Below are 25,026 nucleotides of genomic sequence, written 5' to 3' on the forward strand. Positions count from 1 at the left end.
ATGCTAGGGTTACAGGTGTAAGTCACCATTCTCATTGGCAAAGCAACATTTTAACTTGAGTCATTGCCCAAACTATTCCAAAACCCAAAATCTAATACAGTTTTGAGGATTGAATTCTTATGCATAACCTTTGAAAACTGGCCTCAATGAGCCAGTGGTGATTTGGTTGCCACTGGACAGATAAATGTCTGTGGATCCTATCATTGATAGATGTGTCAGAAATGATGCCAATTTGGTTAAATGTCAAAAGTAAATTCATGGAGTGTATGCACATTTCTGATTCTGCTATATTAGTTACCAAATTGGAGCCAGAGTCTTCTGTCAGCTCCTGATATTACAAAAGTGTTATTTTCCAGTTTCTTGTTAGGTACTAATATGACATAGGAAACTATAACACGAATATAACTGTTTGACCTTTGAAAAATGTTATTTGAGATTCAAGGAGATTAAAAACAAACTTTAAAATATAAGGCCAAATTTGAAGTGTCATGAGGAAATGGTTTATCAGTGAGGGATATGGCAAAACAAACAAACAAGACTTTCCAAGACCAGAGCTTACTTTTCACACTATGAAAATTAAACCCTCTCTAATAAAATGGGTATGTCACACATACACTACAATGTTGTACAAAGCACAAATTATGCAACAGACAAAAATTAGAAAGTACAAAGTAATCAAAACCATATGAATATAAATAAAATATAGAAACAAAGTAATAATCAAGTTGGTTCTGTTAGTAAAATACACGTACACCAGAGGCTTCTCATAAAGTGAATGTAATATGCTAATTGTAATTATTATTTTAGAACGTAAATACAAATATGAAATAGTTGGTAGTTAACAAGTAATTAGTGCTTTAAGTTCTCTGTGATATGCACCCATATACCTAGATTGGATTTCTTAGAGTGAAAAACAAAAACAAAAAATCTAATAACCACTTTCTAGTTTGTCTACTATAATGTCTTATGAGAGTTCCCTTTTGTTATAACACATCGCAGCTGAAGTAAGTTGTGCATTTTGTTTTGATTATGTATTCTTATGTGTTCTTTTATATTATTTAAAATAGGAGATAAGAATATGAGATAGAAAGTTTATAATCACCTTTTAGCTGGAGAAACCAGGTGAAGTACATTTGATTTTACTATCTATTTTTATTGAGTGTTCATCTTTGAGGTAATCAGTTTCATGTGATAATTTGGACATATTTTTCTCTCGCTTTCTGTCTTCAGGGCCTCCGCAAAGAGGAGAAAATAATTTATGTTTTGTAAAACTGCAGACCTCACTGCATGACATTATAAACCATAAGCTCTTTGTTTCTGCCCATGATGAAACCCATCTCTTCAGGACTGAGACACTCTGTTCAAACAAACTTCCAGTTCTTCAGGTGGGCACTAATAATTCCATTCAAAATATTTCAGGCCTTTCACTGAGATCTGGCAGAGACAGAGGTTTGCATCCCAGCTGTGTGATATGCACAAGTTTTTCCCTGATGGGTCATACAGTGCGGCACAGTCTTGTCTGTGAAATTTCCCTTGAGGTAGTGGTATGCCAATGGTTTTCAAAAGAATCAATGCACCTAATATAGGGCACACTTTTCACCTTTAATAATCTGTCCCAGCAGTGAGGGCAGGGTTAGGTTGAAGGAACTTGCTATATTTATTGGCCAAAATTAAATTATTCACACAGACTGTTATAAAAGCAACAATATTTTGTTAGCCACAATAAACACAATACTTCTTCCCCAAACTGAGTGGGATTAGGTTTATATGATTAAAGACTATTAGCTATGTGATCTAAGGGCATCTTAGAATTTATTTTCTTTCCTAAGACACCATCACTTAGAAATGATCTACTTTTGTTTAATAGGAAATTGATCTACAGAAGCAGGCATGGAGCAGCTCACAAAATTTCTGAAGATCAAGTAGAAGAGAACCAGAATTTGGAGACTGCGAACTCCCCATTGTTTGGAAAGTCTAATATCATCTTAGCAATGCCTCTTGGCTTTTCCTCTTACACAAAGACAATAGTCAATCCAAACAAACATGGACTATAGGACAAAAGAAGAAATGCAAATGCCTAATAAATATTTTTAAGTATTAAACATCACTATCCATCAAGAAAATGCAAATTAAAACTACTTGGAGATCTCATAGTAACCCAGGCAGAGCGAGTATCATCAAGGAAACAAATTCTGGAGAGGATGTAGGGAAAGAGGACTGCTAGTGGGGATGTGAACAAGGGCAGCCACCATGGAGATCATGTGGTAGTTTCTCAAAAATGTTAAAAATAGAACTACAGTAACCTAACGATGCCACTTTTGAACCTATATCCCCAGGACTCTACAACCTACTACAGAGATACTTGCCCATCTATCTATGTTCATTGTTGCTTTTTTAGCAATTGCTAGGGAATAAACTTAGCCTAGATGTTCATCAACAGATGAAGAGATAATGTTAATATGATACAAATGCCTACTGAATTGTATTCAGCTATAAACAAAAATTAAATTGTGAAATGTACAGATAAATGAACAGAACTGGTAAAGTTAGACTGATTGACATAACCCAGACCCAGAATGACAAACACCATATAGACTCTCTCCTATGTAGATATTAGCTGTAGATCTTTAGATTTCTAACTGCATGTACCTATAGAAACCATGAAACTAAAAAGGGGATAGTGTGGGATGAGAGGGTTACCTTAATGGATGGAGGTTAATAATAGAACATGGGTTATATCAAAGTAGACACAAGGAATATTGGGGATGAATAGATTTAAGCACTGATGAGGGTAGGATGAAGCAGAAGATAAAAGATAGGAGAAGAGTTAGCTGAAACAAAGGCTGCTTGAAAGTACATATGGTAGCCTACTGCTTTGTAATCCACCTTAAAAATATGTAACACAAAATTTTAGAGTTAGAAAGGAAATATTCTTCTTGGTTGGATAATCCTGCTCCAGAAGCTATAGGTTATTAAACAAAAACACCAGCGCCTGAAATAATATTACTCCTTATGACATGACCATCCCAGGGTCCCCCAGAACAATGCCAGCCTATGTCATTTCCTTTGTTTGCCATCAGAACTAAATGACAAGACCATGCAGCTGAAGACACCTCACATTTGGTTGCAAGATATGGAGAAATCAAACTGTAAGCCTGTTCAACTCTGGATAACTTTCATAATGCTAGAAGGTTCTAGGCAGGCTATAGAGGAGAAAAGGCACCAGTGGTCTTGCCTGTCCTCACCCCTTACAAACTACAATATTAACCATCTAAGCAAGATTTACTCAGAGCTACAATAGGGTCACAACTGATATGGGACAACCAACTATTCTCTGCTTGGCTAAAGCCTGTTCTAAAAGCTTCATCATTACTAGCTAGCCTCTATATTTCTAATTTTATAACATAAAAGTTGTATATAAGCAAAATGAATCAGTTTAGTTTCAATAAGGCTAAGTATTTCTTTGAAATAGCTCAAAACAAATTTTAATGTTAGAAAAGAATAAGAAGCCAATGTGAATAATTAACAAAAAAATTGGAACCATGAATGGAAAAATAATTATTTAAAGATAAACTTTGATTACAGTGGAAATTTTCTTTTTAAATTATTGATTGATTGATTGATTGATTGTATTTGTATATGCACTTCAAGCATTCAAGGACAGAAGACAGTACCAGATCCTTGGGAACTGTAATTTGGTATGAGCTGCCATGTATGTGCTGGAAACTGAACTCACATGCTCTACAAGATCAGCAAGTGCTCTTAGCCTTTGACTCACCACTTCAGCAACTGTAAGAACTTCTAATCAGAGATTTTATGCACAAAGGAAAATATATACTATTTTATTTTTTAGAGCTTCATCATTTGTGCAGATTTTATTATTCAGCTGTCCATTCAGGTATCTATGTTTCCAACATTTTGTTGTTGTTGTTGTTGTTGTTGTTGTTGTTGTGAGAATGATGGATGAGAGAGGATGGGTCCATGTGCTTTAGTTTCTGATACTGACATACAAACAGAAGGGTGAAACTTTAAAACTGATGTTATAGTGCTAAGAAATAGTGCTACATGTTCTTTTCAAGAAATAACTTTAAAATTTAACGGAATATTCAAGAAAGTAAGACTGTTCTTTGCCTCTTAGTAAATGATCGATGACATTAAAGGATGAGTTACTGGGCACATTGTAGATTTCACAAGCACATAAGTGGTAGTGATTCCCCTCCTCAGAGCAATGACAAATTCTCTGCAGGAGGCATATGGTTTGACTATGGATATCACACACCCCTGGTTATTTTTTTTCACAACATTTATAGATGTGTCTCAACAACATCCCATCCTCAGCCCCCACAAACACCTGTTTTGCCTTTTAGAGAAGCCATAATACCAAAGAAACAGCTCCATAAATCACTGTAGATATTTCAGAGCAGAAATGAGCTGTAAGCATTTTCAAAAGGATCAAAGCACTTAGATCGGGTGCTAAGCAAATGAGCTATTCCTTCTACATCCATAATAGCCTTTCCGGGCCTTATTCAGCATGGTGGAGAAAGAAAAACAAAATGCTAAAATCAGTACTAAAATTTTAAATCCATCTTGAAAATTTTCTCTCTGTGTGTTAAAGTATTCCAGGTATATATTCAACACTAAAATAATTCATGACTGAAGAAACTCATAGAAGATTAAAACATGAACCATGCTAAGGTGGGTGACATGAAGTAAACAACATTCTTTAATGCTGATATAGTTTTGATATAACATGTTCCTCTATGGGCTCACAAGTTAAAACTTGTTTCCCTACTGCTGGCCTAGGCTTTGGATGTTATAGAAATGTATGTATGTAGTAGATTAGGTGGCCAATGCAAGACCACAGAAAAAGAGCTTGGAGGTCATTGATCAGGCTCAGATTTCTATTCCCTGTCCCATGGGGTTGTGTTCAGTTTGCTCATTTTCCCACTATTACCACCATAAACTGATACCTCCATGATAGCCTGATGGGCTGGAGTCCCTGAACTTTAATCCAGAATACATCCTTATCCTTTAAATAGTTTCTGCCAGGCTTTCTGTCACAGAAATAAGAAAGTTAACGAATGCAGATAGTTGGTACCTAGAAATGGGGATCATTACTGTGATAGACATGACTATATGGTACGTACATCATTGTAACTGGTTTGTGGAGGTGAATGTGGAAGGATTCAATGGTTCAGGATGGGGAAGCCACCAAAGTGTAGTACGACAACAACTCTCTTGAGGCTCAGAAGGCCAAGACAGTACATAAGAAGGATGACAATAAAAACAATACTCGAGAGGTATCAGAAAGGACCAAGGACTCCACAGAGAATTTAAGTACAAGCCATTAATGTTATATTCTAGCAAAAAAAAAAATCTGGCTACAGTATGCCTGCATCCTGAAAATTCAAGTGAACCTGAATTCAAAAGCAATGGATTAGTACGTTTGGCAGAAGGAATTTCAATCTAGTACAGCATCCAATCTGCAACATTGTTTTGCTCACTAGATAGTAGCCATGTTTGTAGAAAGATTCCACACAATAAAGCAAAGCAAAAAAGTAAGAGAAAATATGAAAAAATTGGGCAAGAGGGTAGCCTGAGCAGATTTAGGCTAGACGAAGTGGCTGTGAACAAAAATATCTGTGGACAGGTTGAAATAATCAATAAAAATATTGGCAACATTAAGGAGAAAGCTCAGGTTTCACATTGTGGCAATACAAAGGGTGACTTGAGGAGAACAATCCACCCACGGAAGACTCCAAGATGTAAAACTAAAATCGCCATTGAAAACTTTCATTCAGAAATAAGAATGCTTGAATAGTGAGACTATGGGTATCTTAAAACAAGGGTATATAAGGAAATGTTTCCCCAGTTCAACTAATGAGGCACACAGGATCCATTGTAGCTGTGGCCCAGAGTTAGACTCTATTTTGAGTTGACAGCAGAACTTTGTGTAGTTCACATAGTGTTGATCATGCAAGTTGCAAGACAGGGTCATAAAAGCTTGCGCAACAGCCGGGCGGTGGTGGCGCACGCCTTTAATCCCAGCACTCGGGAGGCAGAGCCAGGCGGATCTCTGTGAGTTCGAGGCCAGCCTGGGCTACCAAGTGAGTTCCAGTAAAGGCGCAAAGCTACACAGAGAGACCCTGTCTCGAAAAATCAAGAAAAAAAAAAAAAACCTTGCACAACAGTTGTGCAAAATGGCTGAGGCCATACAACTTGTACCAGAATCAGATTCTATGCCTGAGGCTCTTGAGTGGGTTGTACATGAAAGTTAAGAAGCTGAAATTTTGACTTCCTTGGCATCCTCACAATACTGGAGTGCTACTAATGTAGGGCATTATCCAAGGAAACCTGAAGACATTGAGTGGAGTCAGATCAAAAGAGAGACCATGAATGTAGGAGGTGACAGAGCTGCATGGGTGGGTATACCCATCTTATTATAGCCTGAGAAGTTCCACTTCAAGTCCTGAATGTTGGTAATGCAGATGAAGTATTAGTGTTTTTCCTGTGTGTTTTCTATCTTGCTTGTGTTGAGCCTTTCCTCATTCTTTTCCTATTCCCAACTTTCGAATGTGAATGTTTTCCCTGCATCATCTTATGTGGGCTTTAAAAAAAATTTTATACATGCTTACATTAAGCAATTGTCTGGAGTCCCCAAGGATACTTTGGACTTTTGAATCAGTTGAAACTATGCTGCTCTGGAGACTCCTGAAGTCAGGTTGAAAGCATTTGGCATTATGAGATAGCCACGAGCCTATGGGAGTCAGAGAAGGTAATTAAGAATTTGTGAAATGTGTTTGCTCATGCTTTTGCTTAGCTAATGGCACTGTTTTGGAATGTTATAGATCCTTCTGGACAAGGGTCGAGCTGGGAGGAGCATGTCCAAAAGAATTGGGTCTTAGGGTTACAAGTTGCCTTCACTTCCAGTATCAGATCTTTGTTTTCTGATCCACGGAGATGTATCTATCCATTCCCCTCATTATCCCTCTGCTACAACTATAAACCATTCTATCCAATACACCTTCCCTGCCCTGATAGACTATATTCCCCAAACAACAAGTCAGAATAAAATTTTTCCCTGAAACTGTCACTGTATTCTGTCACAGCCATAAGAAAGTAACAAATTTAAGTGTAGTAGCATAAGTGTGATAATATATTAACAGGGACCTTTTCAGAAAATGGAACACTTAAGACTCTACAGTCCCAAGGTCCTAGCAACCGGCCCTAGAGGTCTAGAAAATAAAGCTAAAGAAGGTATATATAGCACTATTTTCAAAGTCTGAGCAAACAGTCAAAGAAGGTAACACTCTGAGAGCATACATATAGAAGAGCCCAACCTTCCCACTTGGCAGCAACTATCCAAGTCTTGTCACTAACATTTCACATCAACACATTGAGATATCTGTGTTCAGATATCTCAACACAGAATTCAGAAGTCCCAGAATTCGGACATTATAACCTATTGGCAGTATGAAAGCAACTACATATAGCTTTAGTGATAAATGAATAAAACCCATGATTACATCTTATACAATTGCTACAAGGATTTTCTCCCTAGATGCTAATGCTGACAACCATGACTTGGGATTCATCATAGTTACCCTTCCATTGTTTCTTCACTCCAAGTGAGCACAAATTTTAGCAATTCATCTTCTACTTGATCCACAAATAAGATGTCTTGGACAAGATGCCACCATTTGAGGGCTTAGGGGATGGCCTCATGGACAAAGTATCTGCCACACAGCATGAGGACCTGAATTTGAATACCCAGAAACCACGTAAATGTTGAATTTTGTAACATATGCCTGTAATCTTAGTGTTCCTACTGAAAGATGAAGATAGGAAGCAGAGGTAAGTTGCTTGTAGGCAAACTAGTCTGCTTCATGGAACATAATAAAAGAATGGCCATACTTCAGACAAAGTGGAAAGCAAGAACTGACCCATGCACATATACTGTGTTATTCATGGGCCTATATTTACATGCAGAACCGCAAAGGACATGGAAAAAGAAAGGGGAAGGGAGGAGGGAGGGAAAATAAGGGAGAAAGGGAAGGAAGGAAAGGAAGAAGGAGAAACAGAAGGAGAGAGAGAGAGAGAGAGAGAGAGAGAGAGAGAGAGAGAGAGAGAGAGAGAGTTGGAGGTTTAAATTTTAGCACTATAATTGTGATGATGTTTCTTCTAATTTGAGAATTAGTATGACGATGATTATCTTAGTCCCAGGATATCACCAGTAAAGAAGGCTCAATAGTTGTATTAGTAATAAATAAAAGGATTAACAATGAAATAATCAAAACAGGGTGTTCTGTACAATGTGTCAAAGAATTTGCTTTAGGCACAGTGAAAAAAAAACACAGTATGAAAATGCATATGGAAACTCATCACACAAGTTCATTTTGTTACCTGAGAACTTGTAAGCCAGTGCATTCTCGTCTACCCAACTATCACCAGTGGCAATTTGAAAATAAATGCCATATTAGTACAGGCGTGTGTGTGTATATATATAATTCCACCATTCTTCTGATTATTATGAAAAAAAAAAAAAGAAAATTACAGTGCCTAATGTGGATATTGCACCTAAAATGTAGAAAATAATGGTGTTTATCCTTTATATAGTGTGGAGTTGATTCTGTCAAGTCTGATGAGCAACTCTCCTGTCAGCAGTATGTCAAGTGAAAAATTGAGTCTCAGCAGCAAAAATATTCTCTCCACCTCTGGAGTAATTTGAATTGGAAAAAAAAATAATTTCAAGTCCACTTGATTTCCATGAGGATTTTAGTTAAGCTACAGAAAATGTAAGAGACCTTTGATCTTATCCCAAACTTACTCTCTTCATACATCTACATATTTGGGAGACAAGCCAAAGTCCCTCTTGGTGAGCTCTACTCATCCTAGGGTTTATCCCCAACAGGAAAAGGTCATAACTGTTAAGTACACTGAATCTTTTCTCTGGAGAAACATGGCTAAGAAAGAGTGTGATTTAATTGCCCAAGACATGGTGATTCCACAGTGAAAGTTCTGGGCTGGCTACTATTCACTTTCCTCAAAATATGTAGGAGCACTTTACAGTATATATATATATATATGATTGGTACAATCAGGCCACATGACAACTACAAGATGGTTGTTGTTTCTGGTCATAGAAATGATATTCAATGGCGGCTTCACAAAACCATTATCTGAAAAGTGTACGGCAAGGAGAATGAATGCCAAATATACAAATGAGAAAGAGGAAATGGTTAAAGTAAAGCATCATTTGGTGGTATCTCTTTAATTGTTTGGTGATCCTTAAAGCAGTCATACAGCATTGGAAAGGTGAATGGATCCCTATGATCTGTAAAATGCTAAGAGGACTTTGAGACAGAAATCACAATACAATAAAATGATTCCTTTTGTTGCAAATAATACTGTTTCAGAAACCTTAAGAAAAAATAAGAGTCATCAGAAAAAGGCAACCCAAAATATACGAGCCTTTCTCCATTTCTTCATTAAAAAAACAATTTGAAATTAAGCTGATTTCAAATTTTCACAGTACCTCAGTGCTTTGACACCAGTTTCTCTGATTAAAAAAAAAAGTTTAGTTTACGATGGCATTCACTATGTTTCAAACCACTGACATTTTAGAATCTGATGCCCTGTATGCTAAGCTTAAGACTGACAAGCAACTTGTCTACCAGAGCAAGTTTGACTGTGAAAAGCAAATCCACAGCTTTGGGTAGTGTGAAAGAATTCCACAATTTGAAAACCAACTGTGGTCAGTAAGTAATAGCCCAAGAAATCCATGCTCTGATGTTTTTGTTGAGAAAATACTTGATTTGATAGTATCACATGGACTAACACTGGACTTAAGTGCAAGTGGCACTCAGGGGGTGGGGGCGTCTAAAAGCCAAGCTACAACTCGCAGTAAACTGTACACTTGCGGGATTTTTTAAAAAAATCATTATATAAAAGAAGAAGCATTTTCCAAAACCTTTGTGTAATTTAAAAACAAATTACTAGGGATGAATATCAATAAAATTAAATTTAAAGTAAGACTACTTATTACTTAGAAAGAAATAGATAACAGCATCTTGTGTCGCATTCATATATTACACTACAAGGTCAAATAACTTGCAAATTTCTATAGCTATAGTAGTCTCTAAAAAGCTGAAAATAAGCCATCCTAGCAAAGTGACAAAATTATTTAAAAATATTTTCATATACATTAATTATTCCTAGCATTTTATTATTAATTCTCAGCATAAATGACAGGCATCAGTACAACATAAGCTAGCACAAAGTAATGCGAATTTGACATGTGAGCCTACTTTAATAAACTAGGGGTAAGGTTATAGCTTAGTTGTGTGTAATTATTTCATATATATTATTTGTTTTTTCCAGATAGATTCTAAGAATTTGGTGATTGTACTTGGAAAAAAAAAACAAAAGAAAAGAAAGAAAAAGAAAAGTCTGAATGATGGCAGATAAGGCATGTCTGCCAGCTTCCACAATGCTGAGAGGAAAAAAACAATATTCATGGCTTAGAACTACCAATGCTCACCCTGTGCATGCTTTACCCAGTGTGCCTTTGCCTGCCTTTCCATTATTATTCAGTTTCAGTCAGGAAATCAGACTGAAGCATCTCATATTTCAGCCTCACAGTTCTGAATATGACTGAGAAACCATCAAACTTTTCTTGGGTGTGGCATGAGTCCTTTGTGATGCCACTACATTGGCCAACTATGTCTCATTGCAATAAATGTGGAATGTATAATCTTCCCGAAGGAGATAGTTCTTGGGAAAAGACAATTTCTTGCACTTTGCTCTTGATCTCAAGGGTATGCTTCCCTCTCTTCCACCCTTAGGGTACATTTAGTCCGTCTTCAAGGTAGACACCATCTTCCCTTGTCTGGGGGAAATTCTCTTGTATCTGTTCTGAAGCTGACTAATAGGGGACAATCCTATGTCGGGGATGCTACTCTTGCAATGGGGGCTGAGAAAGTATTATGGCAGAACATTGCTATGGCTTTAAAATCTTCTACATAAATAGGACCTGGGTGATTCCGTTCACAATGTACTGAGTAGTGCATGTCACTGCGTCTAATATTAGTCGCTGCCCCAATGGATTTTGTTGCCAAGTTGTAAAAAAGATACTTGTTAACAATTGTAAGTCATCTCAAAAAGGGAAAAGAAATATCAAGGATACAAGAAATGGCCTGAAATGGAGAATAGAAGACAGAATTAGTGGGAACCTATGAGTCACAAAAGCAATACCCTTTCTCTCATGAGCCCAGAGCTCTGCTTTTACATGAGTAGAGAACTGGCAACTTGTGGGAACAAGCTGCTACATACACCATGTGAGAATTACTATTAATTGTCTAAATGGAGTTTCTATCAAAGCATTCCAGATACCTTAATAGACAAGCCTTGAATCACTGTTGTTTTTACTAGGCTGCAACTTGCAAACTATTTCAATAATAAGATTCAATGGCCTTTTACAATGATCCCTTATTCATTCTCCCATGGTTATTTAAAATAATATGTAGGAATAGTTGATAAATTTCAATGTTCTCAACACAAAACTCTGAGGATATCTCTACATTGATACAGAGAAATCATATTTTCAACCCATCTGGGCCTAATAATGAACACTAAAAGATTTTCATAGATAGAATAAATTGTTTGAGTTAATAAATGTTGCTCTGTTACCTATGTTATTAAATAATTTCTGAAAATCCTTAACCATATTACAAATTCTGAAATAAGTGTGTGAAACAAGATTCGAAATAGGAATTAAAGAACAAAACTCATATTATAGGCTAGATAAGATGCAAAAATCAATGGTTTCTTATATTCCTGTAGACAGAAAATATAATAGCAAAGTAATATTCCATTTGCAAAATCATTGTGGACTAGAAGGAGAGGCTGAACAGTAAATGTTTTATAAAATGAAACTGAATTTGTATCCCAGCTCTGCCACTTAGTGCCTGTCTAATAAAGTATTTAGATTTCTAAACTTCGATTTCTCTCACTTGTAAAATATAGATTAAAATAGTTTACTCTATCCAATTGTTGCTGTATATTTTGGTCAATTATGAGACACCTATATTGTCACATCAATCCACCGAGTGCTTCTGAAGGAAGCTGGAGTCATTAAAACATTTTCAGCTAACAGGAAACTACTAAATGCAAAGTAGATTATACAGAGCCACTCACATGTTGTAAGACACAGTGGAATTTAAAATGAATCCTAGGTATTTGTATTCAACGCTAACACACCCACTCACCACCCCCACACACACACATACACACCCGCACACACTCAGAGAGAGAGAGAGAGAGAGGAGAGAGAGAGAGAGAGAAGGACAGAGGGGCGAGGGAGAGAAGCCATTCATTGATGTGTACTGAGAGATGATTAAATGTGGATGGTATCAAAGAACAAGATGAAAATCTATGGTGTCAAAAGAGTAAAAGCTAGCCAATTACATGAATGATAAACTGACTATATAATTATTTTGGAAGTCATAGTGTTATATAAGAGCAATACTCCCCACAGGCAAAAAAAAAAAAAAAAAAAAAAAAAAAAAGGAAGAAAAAAATGCTAGGCTATGTGGAAGAAGTCTTGTTAAAAGTGAAACAAGAGCAAAGATGAGAAGGTCAGATGGGTGTTTGAAAACCAGATTTCTGTGGCAAAATAGTCTAGAAAAAGTGGATAAAACAGGTAAAGGGATCCAAGGTAGAATCATATGTAAGGCAGAAGCAAAGATGTATGCAGCCAGAGTGCACTGTATTAATGCTGAGTATGGGAAGAAGACATAATAAGAAGGCCCAGATCATATAGGACTGTCATAGGTTTCTTGTATTTTTTATTCTGTCCTAAGGAAGGGAAAGCCACTGAAGTGTTTAGAACAGATATGACAAAATCTGCACATTTAAATTTTTCACCACAGTTGCTTTGTTGAGAATAGACCATAGGGGAACAAGATTACAGTCAGGGATCTTCTGGAAAGGATTATAATAATCTATTGCATGGGTGAGGTAAAAGAAGAGATGTCAATATGTAGTCAGTCTACACACAGAGATCAGAACCAAGCACAAGTAGGACTGATTGATTGAGAAACATGGGGTAATGACATCAAGATTTTTAAGTGAATTGATTTCCATTCAAGATGAAATCGCCATTGATTCAGGAGGAACACAAATTTGGTTTATTATAGACACAAGATATGGGATATCTCTTTAAAAGTCCAACAAGATGAAGAATTGGGAGTTGTACATACAAATAAAGAAATATCTATGCTTGGGATGTAAAGCTATGAGGCTAAATGGGAACAAGAAAAACACAAATATGAATTGAGACAAAGATCAAGGACCAAGTCTGGGAAACTTCTAAAATTAGAAAGTTGGAAAAAAATACACCCAGAAAACATTATGTAGAAAGCAGTAAAGCCATGAAGAAAATCAAGAGCTTTTGTCCATCTTGGGAAACAAATAAACATGTCATATAAAAGAAAATTGTAGAATGGCTGAAATGTTTCTAATAAGACAAGTTAGATAAGAATTGATCAATGACTTCTAAGTTTAGGAACATACATGTCACTGGAATTCCTAATTATATACAAGTGGCAACATGGAGGAAAAAGTTCAATTCAATTGGGCTGAAAGAAAAATGGGGTGGATTTTATCATACGTGAGTTATAATTGAGAGGAAATGAAGAGGTAGAGAAATTACACCCACAAACACACACATACGAAGGTAGGGCAGGAAGTAGAGGGATAGTCATAACCAGAGTTTCACTGCAAAAGTTAGCAAATAAGTAGTATAAGGTGGAAAGAAGGCCAAGCCAACGACGTTTTCCTTTTCTTTCTCTGTTACTTTTTAAGACAGAACTGTATTTTTGTGTTGATGGGCCTGAAGGTGAGTAAGTATCTGGTAATGTAAACTAGAGTGAGAAGCATGGCTGCAACAGTACCCTCCAGGCAGCAAAGAGATGGAGTGTAGTAAGCAACTGTTGATGGTGACCTGCGTGGGGGTCACATCCCTCTCAGTGCTGGTGAAATAGGAAGGCCAGGCATCTGGGGTAGACACCTGGGGATGCACAGGTGAGGTAGAAAGAGACCTGGTGCATAGCTCCTGTTGACCTCAATCTCTCAGTGAAATGAAGAGAGAAGATGATCATCCAAAACTAAGGAACGTAGAAGTACCGCAGGGTATACATACATTATACACACACACACACACACACACACACACACACACACACACACACACACACACCATGGAGAAGGAGTGACATAGACATCACCTACTACAAGGGTGGGAGTGTGGGAAGTGTGTTATATCGCTTGGTGTTTCTCCAGACCTGAATCACTGCACAGGATGAATCGTTTTAGTCCTTCATCTCAATGCCTGGGTGCACGGACCTGTGTAGTACATGTCATTCAGTGCTTCCTTTTCATTCACTTGGTCATTTGGTATAGATTATTAGTATGCCTCCTGTTTTCATTTGTTTTGTTGTCAACTTGACTCACAGAGGAAGAAGGAACCTCAGTTGAAGAACTGTCTTGATCAGATGGGCCTGTGGACTTGTTTATGGCATTTTCATGATTGCTAGTTTAAAAAAAAAAAGACATAAATATTGTTGCCTTTGGGGCTTAACACTTAATAGTGAGGATATATACATCATTTACATCAAACCATGCTAAAAAATCAAAGGGCATATTGCATCAGATGGTAAAAAGTGTTGTGAAGGAAGGCATCGTGTCAGCAATCTGGAGTATTAAGAGTGCACCTAAAGGGAAATGTGTTTGCTTGGAAATGTAATAAATATAATTGGGTCAAATAAAGGAGAAACAAGAGAATCACTTCTAAGTTAAAATGAGAAAGTTGTGTCTAGAGACACAAAAAGAAGACAAAGCTTAAGGTATCATGTGAATCCTGGGAAAGCAGATGGGATGCCTAGCTCATCATGCAGGGACGCTTTTTGGGCATTGTCAGCTATAACCATATTCATCAATGATGGTGAGTGAGTAATATGGCTGCAAATTGGGTTGTAAGACATATAAAGGCATAATCTAGATTAAGGGATGAAAGGTTCTTGTGATCATTAAAGCCATGGGGATGTAAGAAGTATGAGGCTCTCCTTCACATTTTGAGGTCACAGCCTCAGACTGAGTGGGAGTAAGAAGAGAAGGCTTAAGGAAACAGTTAAAACACAGGAGAGGTTACTCCGTGAGATGGGGGCATAGTTGCCTAAGACAAGGAAAGAAGGAAAGCAGCAACAGTAGAAAGGCAAGGAGTAGCAAACTCTGTAAGTTTACTGGCATGTGGTTAGGAATGCCCTGGAGAATCCCTAGAAGATGAGAAGGGAAGGGAGCAGATGCTGTCTAGGAGTCAAAATAAAGACAGCTGAGATTAGTTTGGATTTAGTGGGGCTAGTGGTAAGGATTTGTGAACAGAATTTCTAGATTTAGCAAATGTAAAAGACAAGAGGTCCAGTTAAATTTCAATTCCAGATGAAAAACAAATGTTCATAGTAGATGTAGCTCATACTGTATAAAACATTCTTCTTATACATTTATAAGTTCGATGTTCATACAAAGCTGAAATTTAAGTAAATAAATTAAGCCTGGCATGCTATGGATTGAGAGGTTGAATTTGCTCAATCAAAAACATAATTATTATAATTATATTTTGTTATTTATCTAGATATACATTTTAAAGAAATATATGAGCAAGATAGAAACTTTTTTGTAAAAAGAATAAAAATAGTTGTTCATTTTAAATCTTACAATTTAGAATTAAAATAAATTGAAAAAATAATGATGCACTTTCTCCATGAAATTGTTAAAATTATATTAATAAGGAATTATTTATTTCCTTAAAGAGCTTATGAGATAAAATATGTATATAATGATAGTATAATCAATGTCCCTAAGGGCAGTCTGACCAAATTAAACTTAGTAGTAAGATATCAGAGATTTCAAGACAATATATCACAAACCAAAACATTATGTTTTCTCAGAAGAATTGGCTTGGTAGCTTATTTAATATTGTTATATAAAGCTCACTACCAAGGGCAGCAATTATTATCAGAGATATTAGTGATGTCTGTCAGGCAATGCTAGGACTTGAGGTCTTTTCATTGTGATAATGTTGTAGGACAATATACATCTAGATGAAATCAATTTGGATGTTTAGTTTTGATCTTTTCTCAGAGCAGCTATTCTATTGGGACAGGAATCTTCACCTAGTCCCAAATCAGCCATGTGACTTCAAAGATGAGTAGTTGATACCCTACATGGCACTGTATAGCTAAGCAAAGCTGACGCTAAGGAATTACAATAAGACTGGGCACAAACTCCAGTGTAGCGAATGCATTCCTTCTCTCTATCTCCCTACCTTCCCCTTTATTTTCCCTCTGTCCCTTTCTTATTTCCCTCCTGCTTTGATTATTTTTTTTGAGACAGGGTCTTACTATATCCCAAGATGTCATCCAATTCACTGCCTTTCCCACCTCTTCCTAGCCAATATACCATTTGAGTTATGAAATTTTCAAATGAATCCCATTGTAAACCAGAGACATCTCTACTTGTTCATATTAGATCCAATCTCAGAGTAGTTATAACCACATGCCATTGGTGAACGTTTTGGCAGATGAGCTTTAATATCTGTGGTGGTTAGTATGAGAATGGCCCCCATAGGCTCATATATTCGAATGCTTGGTCACCAGGGAGTGGAATTGTTTGATAAAATTAGAAGAGTTAGGTGTGGCCTTGTTGGAAGGAGTGTGCTACTCCAGGGTGGGCTTTGAGATTTCAAAGCTCATGCCAAGCCCTGTCTCTTTTTCTCTGTCTATGGATCAGGATGTAGGTCTCAGCTACTGCTCCAGTAGCTGCCCACATGCTGCCATGCTCTCTGACATGAATGATAATGGACTAAACCCCTGAAACTGTAAGCAAGCCCTCAATTAAATACTTTCTCTTAGAAGTATTGGTCATTGGTCTCTTCACACCAATATAATAGTGGCTAAGACAGTCTCTGAAAAGGGTTTAGAAAGGATGCTGCCCAGAGACTAGCGGTTGCCTTCTGAATAGGGAAGTATAATGACAACAAGGATATCTAGCTGTGTGGCTAGCAGCTCTGGCCAGGACAAAAAAAAATCAATAGCAACAATGGGCAGAACATCCTAAAAGCAGATGGTGTCACACACCTTTGGCTTCTGATCATTCCATTTTGAAAAAAGAAAAAAAAAAAAAAAACATGGTGAAACTGTACTGCATCCAAAAAACAATGATTACTAAGAAAAGGCACGTCTACAGAGATGCCCAAGGTGATTCAGAAAAGCAAGACTTTGGGCCCCTCTGGATTTTGTGTCTACTCTCAGTACCAAGCATGTGATAATGAAAACACAGGTTGCACCGATGTTAAGTAGGACTCACTAGCAGATGCAATCAAGGAAGGGACTCAGGAGAGAGCCCCCAACGGACTTCATGTTCTCACATTTGCTAATATGATAAATGAGTTTTTGGCACCAACTCCTTCACACTCCAAAGTATTTCCAGAACAGTCTAATTGCTTCTGTACATTAAATCTTTCTAATAACAGCATTAACTCTGCCTCACTTTTGTTTGGGGGCCAAATTGTCATCATTGTATCACACAGAATTAATTAAAATGTAACCAGGAAAGGCTGCTGTGAATGGCAAAGGCAGGTTTGATTCTGAAAGCCTGTGGCAATCACCAGAGAACTGTGAAGAGGAGCCAGCCAGCCAGCCAACTCTGCCCTGGCCCTGTCTGGTATTTTCAATGTTGCTCATTAGGGAGGGCATGGTGGGTCAGGGTAAGGGGACAGTGAAGACCAAGGAAACATGGAGAAGAAATTGAGATAACAGTTTTAAACACAAGCTTTGGCTGTTCAAGTTGGGAGCATCATTTGGTGTAATTGCATATGTTCAGCATTTAATATCTCTAGGGAGATTTAGCTTGAGTTGCGACTTCACACATTTAATGAAGCGAAACTCTCTCAGGCCACTGTAAGGCATATCTAAGGATGAAAACCAGTAATTTACAGCTTTAGTGACCTTATTACAGTGTACTTTGTGCTTGGCTGCTCTTCACTCTTATCTGGGCCATTATCAAAGGCTCCTGTGGAATATTGGCCATTAGCTGCATGCAGACCAAGAAGCTTTGTCTTCAAGGGCTGTGAGAGGATGGGGAAAAGATATTGAATATTTTATCTTAACTTCTAAGAAAAATCAAAATAGCAACATGCTCTTTGAAACGCTAATATGCATGTGAATGGTAGTGATGAGGCAAAGTCACCAATAACAAACAAGCCTTGGTGTAAAGGCTTCTAAAAGATGAGCTAATTACAGTGGCAGCCCAAATAACAATGAATATCCTCTGCTAGCTGATGAATAGCTCCTGATTTCAAGATGTCTAACCTACATCTGTGCTATGGAGATGGAAATAATAATGGGACCAGGAACACCATCATCTTTGCCAGACGCCAGTGACTCACAGTAGAAGCAGCTCAGGTTTGCCTAGTTGGAAGGGTCAAACTGCCAAAAAGTAACATCACAGACCACTTCAACCTACATGCATGGCTGCTCTCTTTCATTCAACACATACATGGAACCAAGAAGTCTGAAAATGCTTTCTATCCGGGACCAGACAGCAAAGACTGCAAGCTTTCCGGGCCATACATGTTCTCTATCACATACTTGTCATTAGGTTATTTTGTTATTCTAAATTAAATCCTTTAAAAACATAAACAGTTTTTTGCTTTGTAGAAATGATTATTCAAACCCCCCAACTGTGAGCTATGTTTTTCTGACTTGTTCCAGGCACTTGACTAAAATGCAATAAAATAGAAAAAAATCTTCCTTCAAGGAGGATATTTGCAGAAGGAACAGTTCATAAAACCTATCAAGAGAATAATCATGGAGGTTATTCAAGTGCTTAAGTCAGAGAAAAGATAGGTCTGGGAATAGTGGTAGTGGTGGACAACATAAAAAAACATGTCTGGGAAAAATAAGCTTTGATCTGAGATACCATGATTTGAGATCATGAGATGGGAAGCAACCTTTTGGATTTGTATTTTGGTAATTCAAACACACACTGTGGGTGATGGGAATCCATCACCAAAACATCTAAACTGAAGTAACAGTCTTCTTATCTCTGAGTTGTATGACACCAAGGAAAGGCTTAAAAACACTGAGAGAAGCTCATTTCCTCACCTGAAAAATGGCAGTGCTAATGGACATCCCTTTCTTCATTGGGATAGTCTATGAGCTAGTCAGTGAAGCAATGTGTTTGTATATGATAAAGAAAAAGAGCCTGGGCCATGTAAGAAGACCCTGTCTCAAAACAAAACAAAGGAAAATCCCTCACTTCATAGGGCTGGAGGTAGGGGTCAGTGTAGGAATATTTGCCTCATATATAACAGATCATTAGTCTAATTTGTTTACTGATATTTCAGAGGACCAGATTGGTACCTAGCACCCATATAAAGCAGCTTCCTCTAACTCCAGTACCAGGGGATCCAATGTCTTCTGTATATTGATAGCACATATAAATCCACAAGGCACAGACACATACATGAAAATAAAAAATAAATATATTTTAAACCTATTTTTGTGAATTCTGTGAGAATGGGTTTTTCAGCTTAATACACTTGGGGGTTTTCTGTGGTAAAGAAGGCATATGATAAGGCAACTTGAGTTAAAGACGTTACATGAATGATTGATTTGAAGAATACCATTCAAAGTCCCATTTATCATAAAATGTTCTATTGCCTATAATCCTGAACAAGTCTGATCTGTCCAGTTCGATGAATCTTGTGTCATTCCAAGGTATCCTGTAAATAGGAAGAATTTGGCTGGTAATGATCAATGTCAGTGTGAAGGTAGAAATATAAGCAGCTTGAATAAGGCAGAAGTTCATTGATGATCCTTGGCTAGCTACTGGAGCTAGACTAATGCCAAAAGGAAGCATATGCCAAATATGACTCTGGATTTTTTTTTCTTTTTTGCATAAAGCCAATTTTAGTAACCTGGCAGAAACTCTGTGCTAATCATAGTCCCAAAAGTCCCATAGAGCCCTAATCTTGAATAGCAACATCACCAAAGAAGAAAATCCCTGGGGTCTAATTTCCCTGAAATCACCATTTCAAAACATTGCAGCCTTGACTCCTGGAGGACCCAACCCTGTAGACTGTAATTTCTCTTGTGATAAACAGAGGCAGCGGATTTAAAAAGTCAGTATAAAGACAAGATCTGAAGAAATGATAAGCAATTTTCAGTTATATGCCAGCTCCTTGTGGCCTGGTAGGTAAAAATGAGATCTCTCAAAACATTATTTTCAGTTTGTCAGCAAAGGGTGTTTACAAAGGAGAGGAGCGTGCAAGTACAAGAGGGGGATCTAACCTCAGTATAAGAAGGTACTTTCTGGTCCATTTGGGGCTGGAGCAAACACAATCAGAAGACAAATCAACCCTTCTCTGAGAGGTGGGGCAGAGTGTTCTCCTGATACCTGGGACATCAAGACTCTAGACTCTCTGGTTTTTAAACCTTATGACTTAACCATTGCTGCTGCTGTATAACCAAATGCACATGCAAGCAAAAAGTTGTGTGATGTTTGTTGTGGTTGGAATGTGAAATGCCCCCCAACAGATCCATGTGTCTGAATGCTTTGCTCCCTCCTGCTGGCACAGTTTGGGGAGATTGAGGAGCCTTTAGGAGTTGGAGCCTATCTAGAGAAAGGTGATCAGTGTAGGGCAGGCCTAGAGAGTTGTAACCCAGTCCCATGTGTTCACTCTTTCTACTTCCTGATCTACTGAGATATGAACAAACAGCCTCATGTTCCTGATGCCACAGCTGTGAGATGCTCCTCCTCCTCCTCCATACTTCTGCTACAATGGACTGAAGCCTCAAATACTGAACCAAAATTAATCCTTCTTCCTTTAAGTTGTTGTTTGCTAACACTGATGAGAAAAAATAAGCAAGACAATATTATTACCCATTTCATTGTGTAAAGAGGCCTAAGAAGTGTTCTATGTGTTTCCTTAATCAATCTCTTTAAAAATTGTCTTTAAAATATTTTTGGAGAAATATATTCACGGGATTTTGATCTTTGAGGATTTTAACATTTGCTACTAAGATATTTAGGCTAACTTTTTTATTTGTTATTTTTTAATTATTATTATTCCATTTCTGGAGCTTTAGGCTAACCTTTTTATTTGTCTTTCATTATTATTATTATTATTATTATTATTATTATTATTATTATTATTACAATTTCTGTCAGTTTTTTATGGTGACAAACTGAGTACCTGTGCTCTTCCGTTTAGCAGATTCTACAGAATTTTCCTGTGTAAATTCTACTATTCTCAACCTGAAATATTAACCATGCTATAGTCTTAGAGAGAAACTATTTAGGGCTTTTCTTCCTTGAACCAGTTGGGAATCCTTATGAAGGCTTTGATCTCCCAAATGAAGGAGAGAAAATGGCTCCCCCAAATTCGTAAAAGGAGTATGTGACTTGTAAAGTACCATGGAGTAAAGTAGCCCCACCCACAGTGTGACAGTACCTTCCTGAAGTGACAGGAAAGGGTACACTGGAGACTGAGACCATGATTAACCCATTTAATAAAGAGCCTTTCTGTGTAGCTAATCAAGAGATCCTTTATATATACATGTACTCAGTGAGAAATATCTATGTTCACTTTGAAACTCTCCTTTACAGAATCAACAAAAGACAAGGTTTGCATGCACAGACTTCCTAAGACAACTATTCCCTTTAACTTAGCCTGAGGCCAACTCATTTCTAAAGATGTCTTCCTATGATTAAAGAAGCTCTGCTATCTTCTTCCAAGAAGAGCCAAAAGTAGTTTTCAAGAACACTTCAAACTCCACTGAACTGGCATTTGCCTGTTTCCTCTCCTGCCATCACTGATTAGGAGGATATTTATATGTAAACAGAGGCTGCCCATGTTCTAATCAGCCTGCCCATTGACTCCGGTGACTCATTCAAGATCAGGAGCTCTGCTGGGGCCAGGGTTGGTGGGCCAGCTTGTAGAAGTGGGTGGCAGTGGGCAGATCCCCGGATTCATGTTTGAGTTGGCAGTGAGCTATGCCATAGACTTTATACTCATTTTGACTGAAGGCACATATGTTTGCTCAGAAGAGCTATTCTTAGCTGATTCTTAGAATTCATACATTGTCTGCCATGTGGGAGCTCAATAAATATTTATTAGCTGGCTTGACTAGTTTTATATCAACTTGACACAAGCTAGAGTCATCTGAAAGGAAAGAACCTTAATAGGGAAAATGCCTCCATGATATCTAGCTGCCTGGCATTTTCTTAATTAGTGATTGATGAGGGAGAATCTAGCCCAGCAGTTCTCAACCTGTGGGTCATGACACCTTTTGCAAACCTCTATCTCCAAAAGTATTTATATGAAAATTCATAACAGTGGCAAAATTACATTTATTAAGTAGTAGCAAAAATAATTTCATGGTGAGTGTTCACAACATGAGGAACTATATCAAAGGGTCAAAGCATGAGGAAGGCTGAGAACCACTGTTTAGCCCATAGGAGATGGTGTTACCCCTCAGCTGGTGGTCCTGGATTCTCTAAAAAAGCAAGCTGAGCAAAGCCATGGGACAAGTCAATAAGCAGCACTCCTCCATGTTCTCTGCATCAGCTCCTATCTCAAGGTTCCTGCCCTGTTTGAGTTCCTGTCCTGACATCCTTCAATGATGAATAGTGCTGTGAAAGTTTAAGTCAAATAAATCCTTTCCTACCCAAGTTTCTTTGGCCATGATATTTCATCACCCTAACTAAGACATTAACTAAATAATGCATTTTCCCCCTGATATAGAAGATCAAGTTCAGAAAGACTAACTGATTTAGTATTCGATGAAAATAAAGATGGGGACTTTCTGTATCCACCCTTGCAGTTTCACAGACACCTATATTGTGACAAGATTGCAGTTTACAAGAAAAAAAAAATGGCTATTAAATGCTTTGACACCTCGTGTTTTAGTAAAGTATCAGAGACATAAAACTACTGAAGAAATCTGCTTGAAATGAGCAGCATTGCCACTGAAGATTGATGCACTTTCAATTAAATCAAGAAATTCAAGATATATAACTTGCTTGCACAGCTGATCATGACACTCTGAATTTTCAATGACAGAATGGGCTCCCTGACTGAAGGATAAGTGAAGAGAGGAAGACCATCAGCACCCTGTGGTTAAATGAAAAGCTGATTACTCTTGATTTCTGGTTAGACTTGCAGAGCCATTTCACTTATAGGAGAAGAATCTGGAGCAAAACCTATGGAGAAAGAAGGACTGAATTTTACATGTTGTCTTGCCTGCTGACAAGCAAGGGCATGCGGGCAGGTCTCTGAGCAGCTCAGATCACTTACCAAGGTTTTCCTTGATGTGCTATATTGTATGTGATCATGTCTACAAAGTTATTTTTGAACTAGCATACTACTTCTCCTTAAGTGTCATGAGATGTACAAATGGTAACAAAGAGCAGGGGGGAAGAGATTGAGTCCTGTTTCAAGAGTTGTCGATCATACTCATCAGTTTGGCCTGCTAGAAATATAAGCACCATGAGAAGGTCACTGGTGTTGAAATGGTCCTAACTGATAGTCATCAGCATTAACATTTGATGAACCATGTATAAATGGTAATGGGAAAATGAGTAATGCTGATTGATTCCCAATTTTAAAAAGAACGAAAAGGTTTGATCGTCGTTACATTTGATAGCCTCTGGTGGAAGGGCTGAAGAATATTGATCACTCCCTACATAAGCTTTAATACCACCTCTGGCAGCTGAAAGAGAAGAGGAAAACTTCATTAACAAACATCTTGAGGGGCTGTTGTGTGAGTGACTTCTATGCCAAGGGGAAGAGAAGAGAAAAAAAAAGCCGTCCATCTTCACAATACACCTGTCTCATATGAAATACCAATAATCTCCATCCAGGATGGGAGTCACCAGATATATTGTGTAGCCTAATAAATTTGCCTGAAGATCAGAGAACAAAACAAGCCACTAGATTAAACATAGCATCCAGGTAGTGGCACACAGCTTTAATTCCAGCACTTGAGATCTCATGTCTTTGCTTGGGAAGCACACATGCCCAGGAAGTAATATGGCATGGCAGAGAAAGGTACATAAGGCATGAGGAAACAGGAACTCACTCTCATTAGGCTGAGAATTTCGTAGAGGTAAGAACTAGTGGCTGCCTGTTCTGCTTCTCTGATCTTTCAGCTTTCACCCTGATATCTGGCTCTGAGTTGATTTTATTATTATTATTATTATTATTATTAAAAGACTGTCTGAGATTCCAACAACACTTCCCACTCCCTCAGCCCTTCTTACCTGCTGCTCTGTAATGTAGTTGACCATAGCACCTAATTAGGCTCTAAATATGGAGCGTTCTTTTGTTTATATGCCTTGGGGAAGATCTTCATTGTTTAGAATAGCCTGCAGCTTAAGTAGCTTTTTATTTATCTTCTGGGTAGTTTTTTTTTCTTTTCAATAATTTTAGTGGGATTGATTTTCTGCATATTTTTTATTAGGTCAATCCCCTGCTTATAGCTATAAATGGCTTCTCATCACCTGAAGGATGAGATAAAAGAGTGCTAGATATGTTAGGCTTTGCCTCCTGTGATTTTCTGCTCTCTTTGCAACTACATCACCCTTCCCTGCCTTTTTGCCAATTTTCAGGGACAATTAATTTAAAAAGTGCCTCCAAGAAGGAAAACATATTCATGTGCTTTGGCTTGTAAATCCACAGTGAAACTTATCTCCAAGTAAAATGTGTGTATCCAAATCAAAATGCTTAAGAATATAGATTTAAATACAAAGAATATGGATTTAAGCATTTTTTTGCTTAAAAATTTTTGTTTCTAAACATTTATTCTTACATATAGTTCATACATATTTACTGATTTATACTATTACAAATGATATATATGTGTGTGTGTATTTATATATATATGTAAACATGAACATGTTTTATAT

Source organism: Peromyscus leucopus, chromosome 17, assembly GCF_004664715.2.
Source record: "Peromyscus leucopus breed LL Stock chromosome 17, UCI_PerLeu_2.1, whole genome shotgun sequence".
NCBI classification, from domain to species: domain Eukaryota; kingdom Metazoa; phylum Chordata; class Mammalia; order Rodentia; family Cricetidae; genus Peromyscus; species Peromyscus leucopus.